This window comes from Girardinichthys multiradiatus, chromosome 18 (genome assembly GCF_021462225.1).
Source record: "Girardinichthys multiradiatus isolate DD_20200921_A chromosome 18, DD_fGirMul_XY1, whole genome shotgun sequence".
In the NCBI taxonomy this organism is placed as follows: domain Eukaryota; kingdom Metazoa; phylum Chordata; class Actinopteri; order Cyprinodontiformes; family Goodeidae; genus Girardinichthys; species Girardinichthys multiradiatus.
This window is the reverse complement of record NC_061810.1, coordinates 25,115,369-25,134,393: the sequence shown is the minus strand read 5'-3', so window position 1 is coordinate 25,134,393 and position 19,025 is coordinate 25,115,369. Positions and strand designations below refer to the sequence as shown.

General features: G+C 40.1%; 1 protein-coding gene across 3 annotated transcripts in view; it reads left to right on the top strand.

The window, feature by feature from the left end:
• Window positions 1–2,190: 2,190 nt before the first annotated feature.
• The window catches only part of zgc:172282 (leucine-rich repeat and fibronectin type III domain-containing protein 1-like protein), a 295,974-nt gene continuing 279,139 nt past the window's right edge, over window positions 2,191–19,025 (top strand). For 2 of the 3 annotated variants that reach the window (XM_047392237.1, XM_047392239.1), the window contains exon 1: window positions 2,191–2,982. The gene's annotated coding sequence lies outside the window, so the exon portion shown is untranslated. Of the gene's footprint in view, window positions 2,983–3,435; window positions 3,529–19,025 lie in introns of those variants that run through there. The other variant, XM_047392238.1, reaches the window with a different exon arrangement.

Genomic DNA, 19,025 nt, shown 5'->3' with positions numbered 1-19,025 from the left:
ACTTGAAAAGCCATGGTGAATAACAACTTTTGAACAAACACTATGTATGTATTTTGGTGTGTATAAACCTTAAATGAAGCAAAGGAGTTTGGACAAATGTAAAGCCATATAACAGATGTAACACAGTATAGTGCACATGTCTTGAGTCATTCTACATTTCTTTTTTTTTTTTTTTGCTTGCAAGGAAACAGAAGTTTGTATGGCAATTATCAATATTTCGCAAGGCTTACAGAAAGTGTGTCAAAGTTTTCCCTTCTTTTTTCTTGGAGTGTGGAAGCATTTTCAGATGTTTTCAGTTTACTCCTGTTAACTGACCAATTTCAAATAAGTGTTTGGTTTGTTTAGTCCTTGATTTTGACCTGTAAATTATAGTGACAAAGAGGGCTCCTAAAATCCAAAGATAAATCAGTATAAAAACATAATACAAGTTAGCACATAACTAATTTGAATTAGATTTTGAAGTCCTTTGCAACAAACACCCTCCTTTAAAGAAATATTTTGTTCACTATGAAAAATACAAAAATAACACATTTGACAGACATTAAATAGTATTGTAGCCCATGCAACCTTCTTTCCTAAGATTTATAAACTGAAATGTGGAATTCAGTGGGTGATCAACTGTAGTATGATGCAACTTCCATGTCCTGTGTTAGGTACTTTCTGTATTTTTGCAATTTCTCAAAGACGTGACTTCCAAATAGTGTTCATGTGGTTTTTTGTTAGATCTAGCAATTCCTTTGTCCTCCAATTTTACATTTAAACACACGGGGCACAAAATATTCTCCTGGTGAGGTACAGGAGTGCACAGCACATTAAAGAAAAAAAGCAGCCAAAGTCCAAAGAAGAACTGTGAAAACACCGAGCTCCTCCCAGATGGCCAAGCTCCTCACCTTATCTCTAAGGGAGTGCCCGATCACTCTACAGAGGAATTTCATTTCAGCCGCTTGCATCCGGGATCTCGTTCTTTTTTTTAATCACACTGCTTGTAGTTATTTACAGGTTTATTTACACACAGTGACTTTCAGTTAGACTAAAAAGTTGAATTTTATTCACCTCAATTAAAGCACCTTCTTCCACATGTTAGCTGTGTTGGTTTTAGCAAATCAAACACAGGATTTCCTATGAATTTCTTTGAACAACATATTTCTTCATGCTACTGTTTCATAAAGTCCAGATTTGTAAAATAAACAAATAATTGGGACAGTTGTCAACAGAGTCTTCCATATGAGCAGTAGATCTGTGCAGCTCCTCCAGAGCTACCATTGACATTACATTTCATATTTCATTCTCTCTCTCTCTCTGTTTTTCTGTATATATATATATATATATATATATATATATGCTGTTATTCTGATTGTTTGGAGCCAAAAATGAAAATCAATGACAGCCTTGATTATTGCTCAGCACTGGTTTCTTGGTCTTCGCGATTCTGCTTGTTCACTGATGTTCTCTAACAAACCTTTGAGGCCTTCACAGAACGGCTCTGATTATACTATGATCAACGTAGACAAACGTGGACTCTATATGACAGCTAGGTGACCTCTGAGGAGAGTTGATTAAATAAAATTTTATTTAGCAAGTTAAGGGGATAACATATATATTCCAGACCTTAAGATTTTATTTATAAAACAATTTGAAAACCATAATTTGTATTCATAATTATGCACTACTTTGTGTTGTGCTGATCTGTCAGAGATGTCAATACATTTCAGTTTGGGGATGTAACGTGAAAATATGTAAACCTGTTCAAGTAATATGAATACTTTAAACAGTAAAACAGCAGTAACTTTAAATGTGCCCACCGTGAAGCAACCGTGTGGACCGGAGCGTCTGCTGGCAGACCCTAAATTGTATCGCCCGCTTTTCCCGGGCGAACGCGTCGGTGATCGCATCACCCACCGGCGTCATATCGCATCCATCTGTTATTAGCAGCTTGCAGCCTAATCCTGGAGCAGCAACTCGTCTACAGTCAGGACTGCACGCCGGCACAGGGGAGGGACGGAGAGGGAGAGACCTGAGAAGGAGCTGGTGGGCGTAGCGCCTCCCGGGACAAACCGCCGCACAGTGTGAAAGTAACTGCAGGAAGAGGGACGCGTCGTTGTAGCAGATTTTTAACGAAATACAAGGAGGGAGGCTGTCATCTGTCATAAGCTTGCAGCGCTTTTATAGGTGGCCCACGCTGCTGGTGTCCGGCGCATTTCCTTGAAGAGAGCAATGCGGAGAGAAGGGAGAGGTCAAGACAAAGTCACTTCTGGCACTGAAAAGAGATAACAACCCGCTCATAACGCAGTAATCTTATAATTTATTTTACTTATAATTTGTACTCGTTCTTTTCTGTATATTTTTTATCCACCTGACAAACCTTGTAGGACAACCTCCATCAACCCGATTGGATTATTTTTCTCAAGAACAAATGTAGATCAGATGCATGGAAAGATGAGTAAAATGTGCTCCTTCGTGTGCAGCGGTGACAGCTGAATCTTCCACAGAGAGTAGATCAGAGCGCACTGTGGTTTCTGAGTTCCGCTCAGTACCCGTCAGAGACCGGATTCCAGCAGTATCAACCCTCGGCAGCCGGGTGTTTTATTTTTCCGCTTCTGACAAACCTGTCGTGTGGACAAAAACACGGGAGAGATCTCACATGGAAACAGATGAGAGTTGCGGTGCGCCGGTTTAACTGGAGCATCACATCCATTCTGTCATTCCTGTCCCATCTGATTTGTGGACCGGTGTGGGTTTTACAGGCTGTCACCGGGCGGTTAAGGGGGTCTTTTTTGGTGCATACTCAGCGGGACCAAACTGAAACGCCTTGTTTCCCTTCACCATCCTGAAGGACCCTGCTGCGCTAAGAAAAGTGGATATGATTGCTTATTTGGCTTAAAGACTTGTGTGATCGGGAGGATTATTTAAGTGGCTCTTTTCTGAGGAGAGGTATTCACCTGGCTCATCAAGCAAGGGAAGATAATAACAGGAGACTCACAGGTACAGACTGTTTTTATTTTCATTACAGTTTCTTTCTCTCATCACCCTTTTGGGTTCAATCATTTTATTGCGTGCAAGCAAAAATGTTTTTCCTTTATAATTTTTTGGTAATTTTTAAAAATTTCAGTTAAGTACATAGCCGGGAAAAGAAGATATGGCAGATGAGGGAGATAATGGCGCTGGTGTTTTCTCTCCCACACGATTCAGGGAGATATTGATACCCTCTTGCTTGATTGAAGACACGAGGAAAGGAGAGGGGCGTCATGGTGTTTAAAGGGGGTTTGAAACGGCCGAAATGAGAGTTGCAGTGAGAGGAGTCAGAGTTCTGTCAGGGGTGGGTGGCAGATGGCTGTGTGAGAAAGGTTGAACTGAGAACAAGGGGAGGGGGGCTCGGGGGTAGTAAGACTGGAGAGGCTAAAAGGGAGGCGTTAGGGTGGGGGAGAGGATGCTCAGATGGAATACAGAGAGGGTGTTGGAAGAGGAGATGAGGTGGATGATGGGGTGGGGGGTATATAATGGCAGCAGAGAGGGCGGTCTACTGAAAAGGTAAGTGGAGAAAAAATGGAAGGACAGCAGAAGGTAATGGAATAAAATAGATTGGGAGGGCAGAGTTGAACAGTTGGAGGGAGGTTTGTGGGGAAAGGGACCTAAGACAAACGAGATAAGATACAGAGGGGAGGTGTTGCAAGTTGTACTGAAATTATCCATCCGAAGTTCTAGAAGTATGTGTGAAAGAATGTCTATACTATAACTATATAATATTTGGAACAATTCAGTGCATGTATTGCAGTCTACCTGCTTCACAGTGGACACATGAAGACACAGAGAAACCATAAACAGCATTTAGGCAACAGTTTAGTCTGCTGTGTCAGCTCATCAGCTCCTATTTTTCTGGTACATTTTCCTCATTGCTCACTGCCCCATTTGCATTTTCAATGGGTTTTGCAGAAATTGGCTCAGAGCCCCATTTAAAACATGTGTAATCACACCAGCAAGATGGCTTCTAGTTTTTTAATTTCTGTCCCAGAATCTGTATACCTGTGGCTCAACTGTGCTTTAGTAGTGCTGCTGAACAGAATTTAGAAAGAATAATTTGCTAATACATACAGGGATTTGCATACCCTTTAACTTTTTGAAATCAAATAAAGACAAATCAGTGCATAATGGTGAAGTGAAAGAAAAATGATACCTGGTTCTAAAAAATGTTTACAGAATAAATCTAAAATGTTTCACAGCTATTTTTATTAAGCTCCTATCTCTGATTCCAACTCAATACAATTCAGCCAACTGCCTTCAAGAGTCACCTTACTGGTGACTGTCCCTGGAGATGGTTGCCATTTACTTAACCATACAGAAAGATATATGCATATACTTATATAGTTAGGAAGCAGATTAATACATTCCTTGACTTTACTGTTTTAAACGGCCTTGATTCATTAAAATATCTGCAAACATAACACACCTGCTATCTTCAGCACACAACATGCCAGTTTTCTGCTTATTTTCTGGTCATTTTTCTTTCTTTTTTTGTTATATGTGCCATTAATGCATTTCCATGTTTCCCTCAGAAATAGCAATACATACAGTACACAATATTCTTCCACTGCCATGGAAACAAGGAGACACTTTGGCAGTTAAATAATAAAATAACATTACCTAGTGTGCATTATAAATGTCTTTTTAATTTATTTTGTATTAGCTGTTAAATAGGAACTCTTGATTTTTATTAAAGCTAATGCAAAATATATATTAAAAGAAAACTACATATACATCAGTAACCACCAGAGTACCTTTTAAATGCACTTTTGAGCATTTGGGTGATGTTATTTTAAGACAAAATCTATTTCTGAAAAATAGAAGCAAAGTTCAATTTCAAATTTTCATTTTGTTTATGTCTTTATGGATAAAGTTTGAATGTTCTCCCCATGCATCCGTGCATTCTCTCTGGGTACTCTGGCTTCCTCCCACATTCTAAAACATGACTAAATTGCCCTAAGGTAGGAGTTTGTGCAAGCCTCTCATCCAATGACTTCTGGAGACAGGCACCAGAACCCCCGGCACTCCCCTGCCCGCACTTTCTTGTAGGAATAAGTGGATATAGACAATAGGATGGATTTTGTTTATGTAAATGTTTCTGTGCTTACTATATAGTGCAACAGCTTTCATGGCAGCACTTAGATTTACAATCTAAGCAGTAAAGAAACTACATTATAAGAGCTTTAAAGAAATGATATGGTATTTACAAATACACTCGCTTGCTTTCTATGAAATGCTCAGGTAATCAATATCCATCTGGTTTCTTTATGGTAAATATAATATTCCACTTGCAGCTATCAACATTAGTAAGTGGAGTTGGAGCAACACACATTGTCTGTCCTGTCTATAGGGGTAACAATAAATGTATGTGCCACAAATGTTTCAGTAATCACTGTGTTATTTTTTTATTTGTGCAACTTGTACAAAAACAATATTGGATATTGGTGTGTGCTTCTGTAGGTTTTGTGCTTGTACAGGTCCTTCTCAAAATATTAGCATATTGTGATAAAGTTCATTATTTTCCATAATGTCATGATGAAAATTTAATATTCATATATTTTAGATTCATTGCACACTAACTGAAATATTTCAGGTCTTTTATTGTCTTAATACGGATGATTTTGGCATACAGCTCATGAAAACCCAAAATTCCTATCTCACAAAATTAGCATATCATTAAAAGGGTCTCTAAACGAGCTATGAACCTAATCATCTGAATCAACGAGTTAACTCTAAACACCTGCAAAAGATTCCTGAGGCCTTTAAAACTCCCAGCCTGGTTCATCACTCAAAACCCAATCATGGGTAAGACTGCCAACCTGACTGCTGTCCAGAAGGCCACTATTGACACCCTCAAGCAAGAGGGTAAGACACAGAAAGACATTTCTGAACAAATAGGCTGTTCCCAGAGTGCTGTATCAAGGCACCTCAGTGGGAAGTCTGTGGGAAGAAAAAAGTGTGGCAGAAAACGCTGCACAACGAGAAGAGGTGACCGGACCCTGAGGAAGATTGTGGAGAAGGGCCAATTCCAGACCTTGGGGGACCTGCGGAAGCAGTGGACTGAGTCCGGAGTAGAAACATCCAGAGCCACTGTGCACAGGCGTGTGCAGGAAATGGGCTACAGGTGACGCATTCCCCAGGTCAAGCCACCTTTGAACCAGAAACAGCGGCAGAAGCGCCTGACCTGGGCTACAGAGAAGCAGCAGACTGTTGCTCAGTGGTCCAAAGTATGTTTTTCGGATGAAAGCAAATTCTGCATGTCATTTGGAAATCAAGGTGCCAGAGTCTGGAGGAAGACTGGGGAGAAGGAAATGCCAAAATGCCAGAAGTCCAGTGTCAAGTACCCACAGTCAGTGATGGTCTGGGGTGCCGTGTCAGCTGCTGGTGTTAGTCCACTGTGTTTTATCAAGGGCAGGGTCAATGCAGCTAGCTATCAGGAGATTTTGGAGCACTTCATGCTTCCATCTGCTGAAAAGCTTTATGGAGATGAAGATTTCATTTTTCAGCACGACCTGGCACCTGCTCACAGTGCCAAAACCACTGGTAAATGGTTTACTGACCATGGTATCACTGTGCTCAATTGGCCTGCCAACTCTCCTGACCTGAACCCCATAGAGAATCTGTGGGATATTGTGAAGAGAACGTTGAGAGACTCAAGACCCAACACTCTGGATGAGCTAAAGGCCGCTATCGAAGCATCCTGGGCCTCCATAAGACCTAAGCAGTGCCACAGGCTGATTGCCTCCATGCCACGCCGCATTGAAGCAGTCATTTCTGCAAAAGGATTCCCGACCAAGTATTGAGTGCATAACTGTACATGATTATTTGAAGGTTGACGTTTTTTGTATTAAAAACACTTTTGTTTTATTGGTCGGATGAAATATGCTAATTTTGTGAGATAGGAATTTTGGGTTTTCATGAGCTGTATGCCAAAATCATCCGTATTAAGACAATAAAAGACCTGAAATATTTCAGTTAGTGTGCAATGAATCTAAAATATATGAATGTTAAATTTACATCATTACATTATGGAAAATACTGAACTTTATCACAATATGCTAATATTTTGAGAAGGACCTGTATACTTATCTAATGCATCATTTCCGGTGCCAAAGGGTTGCTTGAAAAACATGTGGTGACAGCCTCTAATAACTAAAAGGAGTTCAGCACCATTTCCAGCTTAGAATAGAAATTTTAAATCATTTTTTGCAGTGTGGTCATAATAAACTCTGTTCAGCTTTAAATATTAATTTTAAATTTTCATAGGTTCATTTCTTTGAAAAAAGGAGGACTTTTAGTTTTTTTAACAGTATTGTGGAAACCAACCAATCATCCATTCGGATTAGTTATTATTAGATCAGTATATCATAATGTTTCTCATAAATTACATGAGAGTTTTTTTGTTTTGTTTTTTTGCTGAAAGTGTTACAGGATTGTGCTTGCTTGTGTATAGGGGCAGCAGAAAGAGGGGCTCATCCAGGGTATAACTCATGTAACAACTGTCCCTGACTGACAACGTCATGAAATTTCGAAGATGTTTTTGTTTGGAGAAATTCACTCTAAAAAGGTCCCTATTTGCATTATGCATAGGATCAAATCTACTTGGAGAACTTGTATCCTTAAGTAATTTAATTACTTTGTCCATCGAAAATTTTATGTGATTATTACTGTATGATCTTTTAAAGTTGCCATTTTTTGGGAGATTGTTTGTAATTATATTTTGGGAAATTAATGTATCCCAGAGACGTCAGCCAGTGATTACTTGCAAGGATGTGGAAGAATGTGCCAGCATTAAGCTGCTGCAGGTGCTGCCTTCTCCTTCCTCCTAATTCCTGAACTATGAGTGCACTTTATATGGAAATCAGGCATAACTTTGTTTTGAAATAGGAAAACTTGCTTAGTGCCCGAAAACATGTGAAAGGTGTCAGCTACATGACTTAACCACTGAGTCCTTGAGAATTAGCGGGTCTGTAACAAAAACTGTGTTTAGTGTCAGTGAGATTTTAGAAAATAAAATTGCTCGCTGGATTTGATTAAACTTAGAGGAGATTCGGAACAGGGGGAAAATAGGAATCCATTACATTTAATTGCATCCAGATCACTTTCTATAAAACTGAAAACTAGGGCATTGGCCTTAGTGGAGGATGTAATCTCTAAGTGCCCTTCTAGTTTTATTTTATCCCATTAATGTCTGCTGGGAGCCCACAAGAACCCTTGGCTTCACCCTTCCAGCTGCCTTGATTGATGGTGAAGTGCATGCTCTGTTAGCCCAGTTTTGAGTTCATGTAGCTGAACAACTTTCATGTAGATGAGTGAGGAGCTTTAGTATAACTCTACTTTTATAGGAGTTCAAATGTGACATGTCAGTTCATGTAAAAGAGCCATTTGCAATAGGAATGTTAGTTCTAATCGTGACAGTATTAAAAAAGCACCAGCTGCTGATCATAGCTGCTTTTTTATGTATTTGATCTCTCATTTGCATTGAAGGACAGACTGGATTGGCTTGCTCAAATACATAATCAATTATAGTCCAGCAAAATGGAGCCACGTGTACAGACCGGATGGGGTCTGTGTGGGTTTAGATCCTCATTTGACCATGATTTTTAGTTTTAACGTGCTGTAGAGGTGTCACTTTATGATCCCTCTGGATTATTAGGGATTTAGTCAATGAAGATTTCTGAAAATCTACGCAAAGGACATGAGAAACCAGGAAGTATGATAAAACTGCTTCAAACCTTGTAATTTGTGAGCACAGTAGTTCTATTTACATTCAGAGGAGCAAAGTTTTTTTTGTCCTCCTAAATTTAGAGCAGCATAGCTGGGAGATTGTTGGGTAGATATCGTGTGACATTTAAAAATGAAAGCCTTTCAGCCTTGCTGCTACTGCAATAGCTGACAATGTGAAGTCCCTCGTTGTGTTTCCAATGTATCGATCCATACTGTATTAAAACTAGGAGGAGGCATTTGTTTGAGAGTGATAGGAGTGGGTTATGTGTAGAGAAGGAAATAGAAAGCTTGAAGTCTCATTTTCTGCAATGTTTTAGCATTTATTTTGTTTTATACTTCACGATCTTCGCACTTTTTAAAAAATCTATTTCAATGTGCTCATTAAAACATTACAAATGTAACATCCTCCCAAATCAAATACATTTTTATAAACCTAAACATAAATAAAAATAAAAAAAATCCTCCTAGAAAAAGCTGCTCCATTTATTTGATATAAATTATTTCAGCAATAATAATTAATAATGATTATGTGTTAGGAGTGGTCTAGATTTATCCAAGCTGTTTGTTGCTGTTATTCTCAATGTTTCACTAAAGACACTTTTGCACAACAGATCAGAAGGAAAAACGTACAAATAGCTTTGTAATTATTTTAACAATCAACAACAGATCTTCAGGATTAATGTAAATCTGACATGCTGAGTCCTGCAGTGATCTATTTGTCACAAGTGCCATAGCAGTCACAGAGGTTGAATAGCATGGTTCTGTAAGTGTGATTCTGACTTTTCGAGAGGCATAGAAAAACGGATCTAAAAGCAGTCTGAGCCAACAATAGAGTCATCTATTTTTGGCATAAAATACTTCTCATTCTGTCAATGATAAGTTGAATAATGGCGCTAAAGAGAAGTTTAAATTCTTGAGGAGTGAAAAGTCGAATTGATTGATGCGGCTGTGTAAGAAAGACGGAGCAGAGGAGAAATGGAACCCATACAGAGAAACTCAATTTCTCTTTTTGAGGGAGAAGAGAGAGAAAAAAAACTTTTCATTACTATCGGGAAGGGATTAAGAACCCCACATATTTTCAAAGATGTATGTTTTGACAGTGTATACACTGAATTTGGTGTATACACTGAATTTACTGCCTTGCAAAAGTATATCACTTTCAATTTGATCACATGTTCTCATATGCATTTGTATTTAGCCCAATTTCTCTGATACCCCTAACTGAAATCCAGTGCAAACAATTGCCTTTAAGAATCACCTAATAAGTGAATAAAGTCCATCTGCATAGAATTTAAACTCAGAAAAAATGCAGCTTTTTAGCGAAGGCCTCAGACGTTTCTTAAAGCACATTACAAACAGCATCAGGAAGACTAAAAACACACTAAGCATGTCAGGATACAGTTGTGGAAAAATTTTAAGTAATCTTAAATGGAAAGAGTACAGCATAACTGCACACTCTCCAGGGCATGCACAGGCACATTAATCAGAGAATCATTCAAGAGGCCCATGGTAACTCTAAAGGAGCTGCTGTGATCCATAACTCAGAATGACAAATCTCTTGACAGAACTAGTTTCATTACAGAACACAACAGAATTAGTCATATTATAATGGAAGAGGATCAGCAACAACGTAATGTTAAAAAATATGACATAATAATTCATTTTTGCATATTGACAGAAATCATGTAGGGGGCACAGCAAATACCTGGAAAAGGTGTTTTGGTCAGATGAGAGCAAAATGTAACTTTTTGGCCTACCTGCAAAGCGTTACCTGAACCCCACAGCGAAACATGGTGGTGGCAGTATTATGCTGTGTGGGTTCTATTTCCGTGGAATTAAACCTGTTGAAAAGTAATGATAATTGTTTTTCCCAGATGCTCTCCATCTAATCTGACTGCACTCTAGTTATTTTTTAATGGAAAATGGGCTTACATTCCAGTTTCTGGATGTGCAAAGCTAGTAAAAACATACCTCAAAAGACTTCCATCTGTGAATTCAGATGATTTTACAAAATTGACTTAGGACAACTGAATACATATACATGTCACACGTTTCAGATTTAAAAGAAATAAAAAATGAGCTAGTTTTCTTAGACCTCACAACTATGCACTATTATGTGCTGGTTTATCACATAAAATCCCAACGAAAACATTTTATTTTAAGGTGAAACCCGACAAAGTGTGGAAAATTACCAGGGGTATGAATACTTTGGCAAGGCATTGTATTAAGTTTTTGCATATTTTAACAGATTGGATTTGTTACAAAAACAAAAGAAAGGACATCCTTTTACTGATGCTGGTGCTCGTGAGGTGTTTGTGTACATAAAAGATAAACCACATTAGATGTATTCAAAAAAAGTAGGATTGGAACTGTTGTAGCTTTTATGAAGAATTGAATTTCATAACACAGCTAAATTAGGAGAAAATCAAGTGTTTAGGTGGATGAGACAAAGATCTGTTAACAGATACAACAGAGCAGAGGGATGAGAAAAAAATGGAAAGAGCATATGAAGATGAAATAGGGGAGAATTAAAAAAAGGAAACTCGAGGAGAAACTCTGGAAATTGGGCAGATAAAGAAAAAATGTGGAGCATTTTTGCTGAAGCGGTTCGTCTTCTGGTTTTTAGTTCAAATGTCAAAAACTATCTTTATGATGGTTTTAACAGAAGGATATCTTCTTCAGTATGGTGTTTTAACATCAACCCAGTTCATACATGTGAGCAGATGCTGGTTCAGTGCCTCAGCACCGAGGTAGAATGTGTAAGAGATGCTGCTGAAAAAGAGTTCGAGGTGAGGAGACGGGGGGGATGGGTGAAAGCTGTGAGAAAGACAGCAAGCGGTGTGTTGAATGCCAAGCACCCCGGTATTAGAAGGGCGCTGTGTTGAGCAGACAGAAGGACATATCAGTTGCTCAGCCAAACCCACAGCATCATGTTCCAGTCTCTGCCTCCTGGATCTTCTGCTTTAAAAATTGTCTTCTTTTCATCAAACAGTAACATCATTTCTTTATGTTAAATTGATAAGATTGATGGGTCGAATAAAGCATAGAGAAACATTCATACCCTAGAGAAACATTCATACCCTATAATTGTGTCTGTCCTATCTGTAGAACAAAGTTTATCAAACCACGAAGGCCTCTAAATTAATACTCTTCTTATGGTGCATGAGGAGCCCTGACTTGATTGGACTCAAATTGATCAGTTAATCAACAGAGATTAAATAGATGGCAGATCAGCACCTCAAGGCCATTGTTGACCACCTCAAGACCACAATGCTGGCCAATGAAACAGAATGATAAGACAGGTATTAGGCAGGTACAGTACACTTGGCAGTGTGGGTCGGTCCCAGGTCTTGCTGGAAAATGAAATCAGTATCTCCATAAATCTTGTCAGCAGGTGGAAACATGAAATGCTCTAAGATTTCCTGGCAGACAGCTGATTTGATAAAACACAGTGGACCACAGTGGAATGTCTCACATAGTCAAAAAATATACATTAGGTCAATTTAGCCACTTTAGCTTGCCCTTAGGTTGGAGTGTATGCATGCATAGTTGTTTGTCCTGTGAGTCTCAGTGTTGTTCTGTGATTTACCAAAGGGTGTACCCCACCTTATACCCACTGACCACTGGTAGGTGCTTGATAGACACCCACCCCCCTTGGCCCTGCAAGGGTTAAGCAAGTATAGAAAATTGATGCAGGATTAGATGGAGCTACATTATGTCATTGCCAGGGATTTTACCATTTAAGAACCTCCTCCATGTATTTTCTCTGCAAGTACAAGTTATTCAAGTGTATGTAATATGAGTGTGGAATGTGGTCAATGTTATTCAATCAGTTTTAAAGCTCTGGCTGATCAGTTTTATTTGCATTAGCTGACATTGCACTTGAATTACTTTTGGGCTCTGACCTTGCTTTTTGAAATGTTCTTGTCAGCTTAATGCAAATTCTTAGCTTTTTGAGTGAAGTGAATTTGTGAATATAGGATAAAATAAAATCCAGACCAACTGAAAAAAACTAAGATTGGTGGTTGGGTGGGTGGGGCGGCAGAGCATGTCTTGTGACTACACCGGGACGGCTGGCGGGGTGTGCTTGGCCTGGAGCGGTTGGCCTGCATGGCCCATTTCCCCGGCCGGTGCATGTATCCCTCTCGTGGACTGGTGGGCTGGAGCTGCTGGCACTGTCTGGGGGGGTTGGGCGGGCTTGGAGGTGTGCTGCTCTGCTGGCTGTCTTGTCCGAGGGAGGATTGGGGCGGTGGACTGGGGGGTGGCGTGGAGGGGCTGCGGCCTGTGGGGTGGAGGGGTTGTGTCCACTTCTAGGGCGTGGGGTCACTGGCGTGTGGATCAGCTGGGCGGCGATGGTGGAGCTGAGCTGGATAGTGTGTTTCTCCCTGGGCGGTCGTTGCAGTGGCAGTGATGTAGTGTTTTTTGTTGCTGAGGGGGGCGTGGTGGGGTCACTGGCCCTGGGTGCCTGCCGCTGGCCGGGGACCTCTGGGTGGATGAGTTTGTCCTATCATGGTGTGGGGTCAGGGGTCCGGTTGTGGGTGCGGTGCTGGGTGGGGTCTGCCCTGTTGCGCCGGTGGGCGGGGGTGGCGCTGCGCAAGGCCCTTGCCTTGCCGTTGCGGCGCGCTGTCTGGTGGTGGAGCGGGGTGCGGCGGGGGTCACCCGGGTCTGGGCAGTACCGGCGCTGTCTGCCTGCCTCTGCCCCAGGAGGGAAGGGGACTACCTCCTGGGTATGGGGGCTGGTTGCCCTGAGGGGGTACAGGCGCCTGGACCTGGGAGTATAGAGTATGCATGGGGAGTGTGAGTGAGTGTATGACGTCCATTGTTGTTATCCTTATGTTGGGTGTGAGTGATTTTATGTGTATGCATGAGGGTGGGAGTGGGTGATTGTGACTGTGTGTGCCTGTTTTTTTTTTTGCGACAGGTTGGGTCTTGAACTGCTCCCTCTCCTGGATCAGCTTCCTCCCCGCCACACCGCCTGCTGGTGGTTGGAGTCTCTGCCCACTGGTGTACTTGTGGTTCTTGGTGTCCGCAGCCGGGTGCTTTGGTGTGGGCTGGCTCACTCCCGGTGGCTGCTTGCCGGGGCCTGGCCCCCTGGGCTCTGTCGGGCCTCTGCTTGGGGGGAGGTGTGTCCCGGGGTCTTGGGCCTTTGGGTCCATGGCTGGATCTGCTCGGGCGTGGACGGCTGCCGGCGGGGCCTGTGGACTCGTCGCTGCGGCTCCCTGGGGCTTCTGCACTGTCGCTGCTGGGTGGTTCCCCTGGGACTCTCCACTGCTCTTCTCTGGGGGGGTTGCGGTAGTCCCGGCGGTGGTTCTCCTGGGGTTCTTGTGCTTTGGGGGGCCTTTAGATGTCTGTGACTCAGTTCTCCTCAGTGTCCGTCCAGGGACCATGGGGCAGGCCTGTGGGTCCTCACACTCGCTATTGCATATTTTTGTGGAGAAACCTTGTATACAAAAGCGCGTCCACACTCATACTCACAGGTGTTAAGCTTCAGGTGTTGACAGATACACAGATGTTCTATTTTGGGCTGCACCTCTCACTAAGTACATTTTACATTCAGAATTATCGTGGACTATTTTGTTAAAAAAAACCAAAAAAACAGCTGTAGGTGTATAAGCATGCAGGGTGTAATCTTGTATTCTCTTTATCCTTCTTTCTCTCCTCCACTCTTTCCTCCTTTTCTCCCCTTTTTCCCCATCTCTCTCTTTTTTGAGCTTCATTTTTCCTTTTCATTTCAGTCTCCGTGTCAGTAACAATTGAAATATTCCCAAAGAAGTTTATAATAAAGTTTCTTCTATAAACATCAAGCAGAGCTTTAAAGCATTAGCTGTGATGCTCTGCTTATGAAAGTAAATCTGTTGGGCAATTTCTTGGCACTCAGACAACAATTCTGAGCGATACTCTGCCGGACAGGACACGGTAAAAAAACAAAAAACAAAAAAAATTGGTACAATTCTTTCCAGTATCATTTCTCACACTTTTTAGGTTTAATTTTATATTTATCAGTTTAGAGTTTCCAATTTGTATTGAATCGAAAGTGGTATATGTATTTGCTTTTGTGAATGCCCTAGCAAACTTGTTGTAAAAGCCTACACTTTGATTTGAGTCAGTTAAATGTCTTTCCAATGTTTTGCCAATCATAGAAGAGAAAAGCATGCTTGAATGCCTTTGCTTCCCCAAGTATGGGCATGCAGCTCACAGACAGCTACAAAATAAAACCGGTCCGAAAGGGGATCAGAAGAGTTTATTTGATTAGCCATGAATGGGAGAAGCATTGGGCTGAGTCCATTTTAACACTCTGCTGAACATAAGAAATATTCTGAATCAAACACAATGATTAAAGTATTACATTTGCATATTTTGTGGTGACCTATTAGTACTTTCAATTTACTGTGTGTGTGTGTGTGTGTGTGTGTGTGTGTGTGTGTGTGTGTGTGTTTGTGTGTGTGTGTGTGTGTGTGTGTGTGTGTAAAAAGCATTTGTAGAGAAGGCACTAGAGACAGGGGGCTTCTGGTTGCTCTGCATTCGATGAAATATTATAGTTCTACCAAATATAGGTACCAACTTCTCTATCTGACACTACAAACATATTCTGATAAAAAACTGAAAATATAAATAGCCCAACAGCATATAGACAACCAATACAAAAGCTGTTGCATTAGAATAAAAGTATAATTAGTTTAACAGAGTTAATTTATACAGTGCTACCATCACAGTATTTAATAATGTTTTGATAATGACAAATGGAGTATTATTATCCACTGGACTGCAGTTGGTAGCACTGTTGCCTTGCAGCAAGAAGGTCCTGGGTTCGATTCCCGGCCGGGGGTCTTTCTGCATGGAGTTTGCATGTTCTCCCCGTGCATGCATGGGTTCTCACCGGGTACTCTGGCTTCCTCCCGCAGTCCAAAGACATGCCTGTTAGGTTAATTGGTCACTCTAAATTGCTCTTGAATGAATGAGTGTGTGCGTGGTTGTTTGTGTGTTGCCCTGCGATGGACTGGCGAGCTGTCCAGGGTGTACCCTACCTCTAGCCCATAGACTGCTGGAGGTAGGCACCAGCTCCCCCGCGACCCACTATGGAATAAGCGGTAGAAACTGACTGACTTATTATTATCCTTTCAACTGCCAAAAAATATATTTTTTTGATATCTTAATAGAACATAAAGGAAATGTTGAACACCTGCAGCCAGCCTTCATTAGTACAACATGTGATGCGTAAATGTATATTGTGGTGAGGAGGCTTGTTTTGGAAATGCCTGAGGATTATTTTTTTCCTGTTTTCTTTGGAAGCAAAATAGGAAACTGGTTTGCAAAAGCCTCATCATTCACCTAAATTTTTGTTGGCTTCAAGCTGAAACATCTCTGTCCAGAACATCTGAAGGTGTCATTTTATGTGGGATTAGGGTTGGTGCTAGCAGATCACATCAGCCTTCTTTCTGGTGAGAATTAAAGGCCAAATGAACCTTAAATGCTGTGCCTGGCTCTTTTTGTAATGTACATGAGGGCCCCCACTGCTGTCCAACTAAGGGCACCTGCTTCTCTAAGGTTGTAGTTTTGTCTGTACAGATGTTTTGCAAGCACCAGTTGTTAAAATACTGTGACTGATTCCGTGTTTAGCAAAACAGATGGATGGTGTCAAATGAAGGATGCCTCTTCTTGCGGCCTCTTGAAATAAACATGTGGGAATACAATAACTTATGCTTCAGGGCTGCCAACTCCCATGCACAGAGTGTGTGATACTCACAGATTTGACACTTTCCTCAAACTCCCACACCAGCCATCCATTTCCTTATGCAGTGAAAAACAGATTCATAACTGATAACTTTGCAGCACAATGAAGGACACTCACAGAAAAACTGACATAGAAGGCACCATGTGCACTATTGGGTTTATATTCCCATTGCTGTTAGTCTGCTTCTGTTCAATTTAATTCACTTTAAACATACTTTATCAATCCCAAAGGGAAATTAAATAATACAGAATGCTTTGAGTCGAGCGTCAAGCTTTACACTGTGATTACTTATAGTGTTGAATTCTCAACAAGGCAGAATTTTAAACAGGCCACATAAAATAATAAATATTGCTCCAACCTAACCCCTGCCTTTATACAAATACAAACCATAATTTACATCAATCTACGTTATCTATCATCTTTTCTTTTAGAAAGGCATTAGGTCTTTTTGGTTTAGAGTGGTGAGGTAATGATTCCCTAAATATGTAAATACAACAGGATATGGCAAGCCAAAAACTAAAGTCATGACAATTTTGAATGTTGCATTGATGTGCTTGATTTGTTCTGAGTTTAGCAGAAATTTAGACAAAGGATAATAATCAGTTAATTAGATACAATACTTAAATAGGGATACTTTTGTTATCCCTGGTTTTCTGAACATTTATTTAAGATGACTACCTCTATGAATAGCAAGGAACCTGCAAAACATTTGTCAGTTTTTATTAAATTTAAATTTTTAACTGAAACAACATTTATACAAGTAAGTTTGACTGTGTTATCCTTCAGCGAAATCAGCGAAATCAGCAAAAAATTGGCTGTAATGGCCAGTTGTTATTGGTCAGAGAAAGTCTGATCATTGTATCTGTATTAATTTAGTTTTTGCCTCACTTTGGCTGCGTTCTTGGAAATTAGTTGAGTGAATTTAAAGTTTTCTTAGTTTTTTTTTCTTCATGTACTTCAGCCTTGTGCAGTCTTTCCCTCTTCTGTGTTGTTTCTCCAATTGAATGCCAAAATAGATTTTTTTTATACATTACCATTGTACCAATCTATGTTTTGACAGAAAAATAAATTGATCAGAATTAGAGCTGCTGCCTATCTTTAAGCCTCCTAGTATCAAAAACAGACTTTAATCAATGGTTGAAAAGACTGGAAATTCAATTTGTTATGCATCTTGAGCACATAATTTAAACATGACATTCTTCAAATATTTAACACATATATTGATAAGTTTCACACACACACCATAATGATAAAGTATAAATACTAATGTTTTCACTTTTGTTAGGATATGGACAAGAATCATCACTGACATACATTATATTGACAAATGACCTACAGTTTGACATAAAGTTTAGTACATTGGGTTTGGTTGTGGAACACTCTGTAACCGGGTTGATTAGAATGCTGCAGCAACACATAGACCAAGGATTGGACACCTGCTATTACATACCGTATCAGATAGACACCAGAATGATGACACATAGTCCACTGATAAACACTGAGGGAGTGTACATCCCTTGCATGGGAATGCCAGATATAAAACTACATGTGACCTTCTTTCAAGGCTGCTTCATCACTTTGATCACTGAGTGGTTCCAGGACAGAAGCCTCAGCGGTGATCTCTGTAACCATTCCTCTGCCTTACTTAGATTAAAAGTGTTAAAAGTATAGCACAGTTTAAAAGTCATTCCTTTAAGGGAAAGTGTTGTAGCTAGTGGTGTCGCTTCTGGGGAAAAAGGGCCGTGGGGGCTCCGAGGCATCTAACCGCCAACAGGGTGCGGTAGCTCAGACAAATGGTAATCTTTAGAATGGCATTTTTGTGTCCAAGGAATTCAGATGGACTACAACATAAATGAAATCCAAATAGTTAACTGTCAAAAGGGAAATAAATCACAACATATGTGTATGAATTGCTAAGAATGTTTTGATATATAAATTGTTTCAGAAGTTGGGAAACTCAATCTCAAAGAACTGCTAACTTGCATTTAGCTAGTCTGACAAAAAAACAACAAAAAAATGAAAAAAACAAGCAAAAAAAAAACATTTCTTTTTTATTAATATGCTAATCTTTTTCCTATATTTCTACAATTATTTTTATTCAGATGCCAAGTGTGGTCTTAATACTTATATAATAAAACAGCTGTATTTGTATGTATGTGATTTTTGTGTTCAACTTCAGAAACACACTGTTCTCTAGAAGAAGACAGATCAGGGTGACTGGCATTAGATGCCATTATGATGAAAAACTTTTATAATAAGTGAACTGATCAAATGAGAGCATTGTGGTGGTGACTGAAACTTTTTCCATCAAAAATATAGCAGAACATCCCTCTGTTATCTTACACAGCATGATGAATTTCCATAATGATGCTTTTATCCAGTGTTTATAAATAAATTATAGAAATCAATTAAACTATATAATTTCTGTTTAAAGTGTGAACAGCATTCCAGTCGTTCTTCCTTGTAACAGGAATAAACAGTACAAAACATTGTATCCATGCTTCATTGTGAATCAGTCTTTCTGCCTCTATCCATGCTTTCTGTCTGT